We start from the raw sequence: 8,403 nt of genomic DNA on the forward strand, positions 1-8,403 counted from the left end.
CCAGTTGCATTAAACGTTAGTTAACGCTATTTTCTCGTCGACAACTAAATAGAACGAAAAATTTGATACGAGGTTTTCATTGGAAAATCAATTGTAAAATTCTGCATTACTTATTTCTTAATCGAAAGTTTCCACAATAGTCAGAGTAGAAACTTGGTATTTTACATTTTGTCACATGTTCTGAAATATATACCAATCGTTTAAATTAGTACATATATATGTCAGAGGACATCCGACCTTTTCTTTGCAATCCTTGGGAAAACCTCAATACTTTAGTCTAGATACTTATCATAAGCCGTACTTAAGTAATTGTTTGCAATTCAATTCGATTATGTTTGCCCGAGATTTGTGACAATGAGCTTGGACTTGACCAGTCGCTAAACGTAGCCGCGGTCACGGGATGAACGTTTTACCTAACAAAGGTATGGAGTAATTCTATAGCTCTCCTTAAGGGGTATTCTGATCTAGAAATTTGAAAAAATTGAAAAATTTTTTTTTCATATTTTCAAAGTTTAGACATTTAAGAATATGCCCTTAAAAGGATTTTTCAAAATTTCAATTATTTTATGTGTTACAGCCATTTTTGTGATGCGGCATCTGCTCCGGTCTGACCGGAACAAATGAATAGTAGACGGTAGACGTACGCGTTTTTCTCGAAACTACTTTTTTCGAGTTGGCGTGCACGATATCTCAAGTTCTAATGAACCGATTTATTTTAAATTTGGTCTGAATATTTCTTATATACTCCTCTATCGTCCGGATCACGCTCAGCTCAAAATCTTTAATATTACTATTTTTTATACGTTCGGAATTGTCAAAAGACGTGCGAAATAACAAATTTTTTTTCAAACGGCCGTCATTTTGTGAAAAAATGTTGTATTGACTTTTCCAAGTTATCGTTCAGACGATAGCAGCATCCTTACTAATTAAGAATCCGTTCGCATTTTTTGTCATCATTATATCATTTATATCATGCACGCCACGACACTCCATTTTTTTGGCAGCACCCACTTTGCCAGCTCATAACTTTTTAAATATTGAGTTTTTTTCAGTGAATTTTTTACGTAATCTCGAAATATCAATAAACAAATGCTAAAAAGAAGGATAGCAAAAATATTTTTTGTTTCGCTTGTACAGAGCTTCAAAAATCGCCCGAAATTCATGCCTCTAGACCAGAATACCTCCTTAAAAGAAATAGTTGTAGCGGCACGCGACAAGAAACCCTCCAACGGTTTCTGTCCCGTGGCTTACTACACAAAGACCCCATTCTTCGGACAAGATGATTGCCAGATGTCGATACATCTTCACAGTATATTTCCAGCTAGCCTAAGAACCCGTTAGAAATTTTAGGATTTATTTAGCTAAGGTTCTTCAAACTGACATATAGTCTTAGTCTTAGCAGCCCCTAAATCTATCACCTACTACGGGGAAGTACGGGAAATCGTATTTTTATTTAGCTCTCGAGAATCTACACATAATTCTATCTGAGCAGTCTTTCTTCTTCACGATAACGTAGGGCTCGCGAATGGTGAATTACTAGACCTTATGATCTTTGCTTTAATTAAATCGCTTATTTTCTCACGTACTATTCTTCGCTCTTCCTCGCTAAGTCTATAAGGACTTCCTTGTACGGTGATGTTAGGATCAATTAATCGTATTTTTAACTGGCCTGTATTTATGCGAGTATGTAGGAAAACCGTAACGAATGAATCTTTGGATTTTTTCGAGAAGAGAAATTAACCGACTTTTATCATTACCATGTACATCAGTGTCGACTTCATTAATATCGATCCCGTTTTCAGCGGTTTTATTATAGACATGTAATATCGTGATGTAATACTGTTTACAAAGAATGGACAATAGAGATGTTAATCAGACAGAAAAAGACGATTGTTGATTAACTTGAACTATTCACACCAAACGTACAGAAAACAGCGCAATCCACACTCTCTCGGCAACGCCACTCGCAACCTCCGTCTCCGCTCGACTCGCACTCGGCTCCTCGACTCGCACTCTGCTTTTCGACTCGCACTCTCGTTCTCGACTGACCCTTTCTGGCCGTTGTCGCATTCTGTTGTCCTTTTCCTAGGACCACCGCACACGTGTTCTGCAGACGCTCGTAGCCAGGGTTACGTAGGTCTTTTCCACGAAACTATGCACTTGAAAAGACCGATGACACATTGATGGGCCCGACGGCGCCTCGGCTCTTGCGACATTGTTCATAGTTCGCCCGATATTTCTTAGGCCTTTCGTCCACGATACTACAGACATTAATTATTTTGTTTTACACATAGCGAGGCTATTTTGTGTAATATCACGTCAAAACCTTGACTTAAAATTTCACAATCAATTACGATATCATATTTTAAATAGCTATCAGCAAGGACATGAAAAATTATCTCCAATGTAAAAATCATTAATACACGCGATGGACAAAATAGAAGATGTACGTGCAATACAGATATTTCCTACTCCTCGCATTACTACTATGTCAATCGTTCTTTTGCCAGAAAATCTCGAGACTACGGATTCTTTAGTTAGTGAACACTCGGCTCCAAAAATCGGGGTAAAATGGAGACGACTCACCCAGATGATTTGATCTACCGGTTGACGCTTCCACTACGTAGAAGTCGACTCGACGCTCGTTCTTTCTTTTTTTTTTTTTTAATTATAGTTTCCTCTCGGGGCACTGCTTTGTAAAGGATTCCCCTCCATAATCAGATTGACAGCTGTGCACCATACAGCGGGATCGAAGCCCGCGGTTACAGGGTTAAAACACGGTAACGAAAAATTGTTAGGTTCCACACTCGATTTTTGCACTAGCGACTGAATTAACTCGCGCACGATGGTCGTAAGCTCTTGCACTGTTATAACCGGCACTGATCCCACTTCTGATGTGTTGGAATACAACGATATTAATTGCATACAGATGAGGTGATTGATCGAACGGATTCTTTCCTTCGTTGCCCAGCGATATCCCCACTATAGCGTGCGTTCGTGAGATGTATCACGTCGGCTAGCACGTGCATACTCTTTCGAGAATTCGGCGGAAGAAGCGTAAGGATATAAAAGGAACATTGGGCATGTCACGTAAATTTAAGGGTTGGTTGATGAAATAAAATAGCTGAGTCGTAACACAACTACTGTCTTTGTTTTCTAGCACAGCACAGGTTTACACTGATCGGAGAGATGTTCACTGTTCGATGGTTTTGTCTATTTCTCTTCTAGGTATTCTCGTCTCATTACGGAGGAAAGCTTGGCGTGGATGTGCCCTTTTTAATTAACAACGCGGATTCGCTGTTCTCACCTTCCGTTAGGAAAAGTGAGGGTAACGATCCACGATGCCAATTGGTTATAGGTCATGTTAATAAATGAAGATAGGAGGAGAAAGCCTCCTACCAACGTGGCTAGTAGGTAATATTGTTTATGGGAAAAACCAGCTTTTTCGTTAGTCAAGTATTGGGTTTTTCCTATTAGGTAACTACCTGCTTTCCCCGTAATTAGTAAGGACGTATAACAACCTAAGGGCTGTTTCAAGGACCATCCATAAACAGATAATACAAGAATAATAAACTAAAAGTTTAAGTTTATGGTGGGTCCCTGGGCTAATTGAGGGTACGCGGTGAAGACCTGCACACATCCGGCCTCTAATATGAATTGACGTTACAGGCACATCGAGAAGCTACTAGAAGGTTCTGTGGCACATGTGACGGCACACAGCCATCTACACAGGTCACACTCATTACTGTATAGAGAGTGGGGTTCAAAACCTTTTCAAGGGCCATGGGTCACTAAGCCAGTCAGTCTGAGAATAACTAGGCAACTGTCTACATTCTACCACACTTACTTATATTCACTGTGAGAATTGTTTAATAAATATCACATTATATTATTTCAACACAAACACTGTGTCTTCCACAGATTATTAATCTTAATTCCAAGATTAAATTCTAACATGATGTCAGGTTCGCATTAGGATTAGGGTTAGGGGCGTGAAACGAATCTTCATTTGGATTACACATTGTTGTTATGCAATAGAGAAGACATTGACTAGTGCAAATACGGTTATTGCAGAATTTGACAAGTAACCGTGGTAATTAGATACTCGAGAAGCTAATGACAATGATCCTAGGTTCAATGACGAATCCGCGGTCAACGGGATAACAGAATGCGCTTTCTTCCAAAGCCCAAGTCGTACTCGACTTGCTTGGCCACGGTACAAGTATTACTAAACTAACTCTTTGTGAAAACGTGGAACATCCACCGAGCGTAAAGACGATAAGTAACTCGCTAATACGACCTCACGAGAGAATGACTATCCGTCGCGATGATGCTGGAGAGGAAAACTATGATGGGGTGTATCCAAGGACACGAGATCATCGGATTCGTGGAGGATAGTCTTCGTTCAGAAAGTGAGGGAAATTGACGTTGCTGTTAATTGGTCAATTTCCATGTTGGTGGTTAGAGAGAGATGCTAGCCGCCCTCGAAAGAAAGCTGCACGTGTACTGTGAAAACGCATCGACATCTGGCAATCATCTTACTTGAAGAATAGGGTCTGCAAGTAGCAAGCTACAGGACAGAGACCGTTGAACTGTTTACTGTCGAGTGTTACAACTATTTCCTTTTTAAGGAGAGCTATAGAGTTACTCCATGCCTCTGCCAGACAAAGCGTTCATCTCGTGACCGCGGCTACGTTCGGCGACTGGTTGGCGCCTCGAGCTCAAGCTCATTTTTTTTTATTTATTTATTTAAATTTTACAATTTGTCCAATAGAATATTTGGTAAAATATTATAGCGGTATAATAATATAACATGTGGGTGGCTACCCCTAGCGGGGTACCATCATCGTGTTTGTTAGGTTATGTTCTTTGGAAGTGCGTGTGCTAGTGATGGTACAACTGAACATTGATCGCTAACGTTAGAAATAAGCAGATCTGCTCAGTGGGTGTTGTCACGTGGTCGCTTCAAGTAGCTTGTGTCGGCTCCCGATTACGCGTGTAGGTTCGTGGTGCGTTTTTTATAGAGAGTGTGGGTGGCTGTGTGGTGGAGCATACGTAGGGAGGACGGAGCCGTGAGCGTACTCGAAATCTCCGGAAAACTGGAGAATTCAGGCAAGGAAGGTAACCAGAGTGAAGGATTAGCGCCCGTGAAAGCAAAGCGGGTGTAGAAACCCATGAAATCTGTGTGGAAAGGCGTTAAAGGCGGAGTTAAACCGAGGGTGAGGTTATGACGGTGGGGTAGCCATATTAGGACGCGTGACACAGCGCCGTTAGACGGGCTACCCGAGGAACTACACAGACGCAGCCATATTAGCACGTGCGTCAAAAGCGCGCCGCGCGGGCCATTCGAAAGTAACAGTGACTGGTGGAATAGCAAGTGCGGAGAAAGTGGCCATTTTTGCGCCCAATGGCGAAAAAAGTCGCAACCGTGGCGAAAGATATGGAGGTAGGGGAAATCGTCAGAGGAGGGGGCGAAGCGGAGCTGGTTGCTGAGACGTCACACGTCAGCACCAGGAGCATAACGAGGGCGGTCCCGCCAAAGAAGGGGCCCTCACACCCCACACTGAACACGGAGAACCTACAGACCGAAGAAACGACAGAGGAAGAGGGCCTAGCCGAAGAGATGTGAACCTCTACTAGCGACACTAGAGGCGGAGAACGAGGCGCTCCGAAAAGAGTTGGCCGCGCGCCCCGCCGCGGAAGAGCAGTGACACGGCGCGTCTCGCCGCAATCGAACACGAGATAGAGGAGATAAGACCCTCGCTGCACCGGTTTGAAGAACGCCTTCAAAACATGGAAAGGAGGGAAGAAAAGGAGATCGTTCCGGACGAGAGCACAAGAAGGATTGAGTCTGGAGTCCCAAACGCTCCAGTGACCAAGGGAGGACAAGCGGCTGCCACAGAATGGCAGACCGTCGAAAAGAAAAAAAAATAGAAAGAAGAAGGAAGCAGAGAAGAAACAACCGGCGAAGCTAATCCCCGGGACAGGGGCGAAGAGCCTGAGGAAAGCCCCAGATCGGAGAACGCGCGAAGAGGGGGAGGCAAGCTGCCACATACACCACGAACGTCAGCGGTAACGATTACCCTGACAGATAAATCGGGCCAATCCTACGCGGAGGTGCTGGCTGCGGTCAGAAACAGCGTCTCCCTGGTTGAGGTCGGCATCAGCACGATGAGGATGCTAAAGACCATCACCGGAGGCGTCATTCTGGAGGTCCCCGAGGATCAGGAGAGGGAGAAGGCCGCAACGCTCGCAGCACGCCTGACGCGGGCTCTGGATCCGAACAAGGTCCGCGTGGCGACACCCTTCCGAGCCGCGGAAGCAAGGGTGTCTATGATAGATATATCGGCCACCAAGGGGAAAATCCAGAATACCCTGGGGGAGAGCGGTTGCAAGCTGGAGGACGTCCGACTGGGAGAAATCCGGCCCGCCCGAAACGGCCTTGAATCAGTGTGGATATGGGGGAACGCCAGCGCCAACACATGCGGCCGCGCGCTGTCAAACTGGGCCGCGGGATTCGGACTCCTGTTGGTGAACAGGGGCTCGACCAGTACCTGCGTGGCGTGGAGAGGGAGCTCCATCGTCGACATCACATGGGCCTTCCCCGATGCATTCAGGCGGATTTCAGGTTGGAGAGTAGCCGGTCGAGACACTTTCGGACCACCTCTACATATTCATGGAGGTGGACACACCTGGACCTAGAACGGCGACTGCAGGCGATGGTCGCGGCCCGCTGAGGAAAGGACGCGCGCGCCCACCGCCAAGATGGAAGGTAAAGGAGATGAACGGAGATCTACTCCGGGCGGCTGCTATAGCAACAGCTTAGAGCTGGGAGGCCTCGACGGCGACGACCGAAACAGACGTGGAAGAGGATCTAAATCAACCAATAGACAAATAAAAATAATTCCGCCAGACATCCTCGAAAAAATGAGAGAAAAAGAAAAGCGAAAGCAAAATGGCAAAAGCATAGTACAAATGGAAACAAAAAACACCTAAACAAACTTGCAGAGGAAATAAAAAACAAAATAAAAGAACACAGCAACAACGAGTTCACAAAGTTCATTGAGTCACTACCTGCATACGAGAACAACTACTCCCTATGGAAAGCCACAAAAAAAATAAAAAAGATAATAAAACTGGTCCCAGCAATCAGAAGAGCAGATAACACATAGGCAAAAAGCAACGACGAGCAAGCTGAAGAATTTTCCAACCACCTATGCAACACATTTACACCACATAATATCAATAACAGCAACCACAATAGTCATACGGACGAGGATGCGCTAACCACTTGTACATCAACTGACAAACACTATACCATACCTAAAACAACAGCACAAGAAATTAGAAACACAATCGAGAAAACAAAAAATAATAAAGCACCAGCAATCGACCTAATCAATGGCAAAATCTTGAAAAACCTTCTGCCAAAAGCGATAAGACAGATCACAATAATATTTAACGAAATACTAAGAATTCAATACTTTCCTAAACTTTGGAAACTGGCACAGATCATAATGTTACCCAAACCAGGCAAAGACCCACATCAAACTACATCATACGGACCAATATCGTTACTTCCTGTGTTCTCAAAAATACTAGAGAAAGTAATTTACGACCGCATAAAACCAATAATAGAAAAGGAAAAATTAATACCGGATCACCAATTCGGATTCAGAAACAAACACTCCACCATAGAGCAAATGCACAGACTGGTCAACTAGCACTAAAAAATAAACAATACTGTACAGCCCTCTTTATGGACATAGAGAAAGCATTTGACAAAATAAACCACGAAAGCCTACTACAAACAATCAGGAAACAATTCCCGGAGCAAATATACCAATTAATAAAATCCTACTTAAGCAGCAGAACCTTCATAATAAAAATCAAGGACACATACTCCGAAGTCAAAGACATCAAGATAGGGGTTCCGCAAGGAAGCGTCTTAGGACCAATACTCTACACACTATACACGGCTAACGTACCAACAACTACCAATTACAAAATACTGACTTTCGCGGACGACACAGCGGTACTAGTCAGGCACACTAACCCTGTAACAGCAGTCACATTACTACAAGAACATATCACAAAAATAGAAAAGTGGCTACAAGTTAAACAAATTAAAGCAAACCCCAGTAAATGCAACCATATTACATTCACACTGCGAAAACAGATACCATCAAACATCTTTCTTAACGGCATAAACATAATACAAACAAGGTAAGTCAAATACCTAGGACTCTACATAGATACACAACTCACATGGAAACAGCATATCAAATCAATAACAGACAAAATACAGACGGCAAGGAGACAAATGCATTGGCTAACAAATCGAAAATCCAAACTAAGTATAGAAAATAAATTAAAAATATACAAAATAATCATAAAACCAAT

Source organism: Bombus bifarius, unplaced genomic scaffold (genome assembly GCF_011952205.1).
Source record: "Bombus bifarius isolate JDL3187 unplaced genomic scaffold, Bbif_JDL3187 scf7180000008050, whole genome shotgun sequence".
Lineage (NCBI taxonomy): Eukaryota > Metazoa > Arthropoda > Insecta > Hymenoptera > Apidae > Bombus > Bombus bifarius.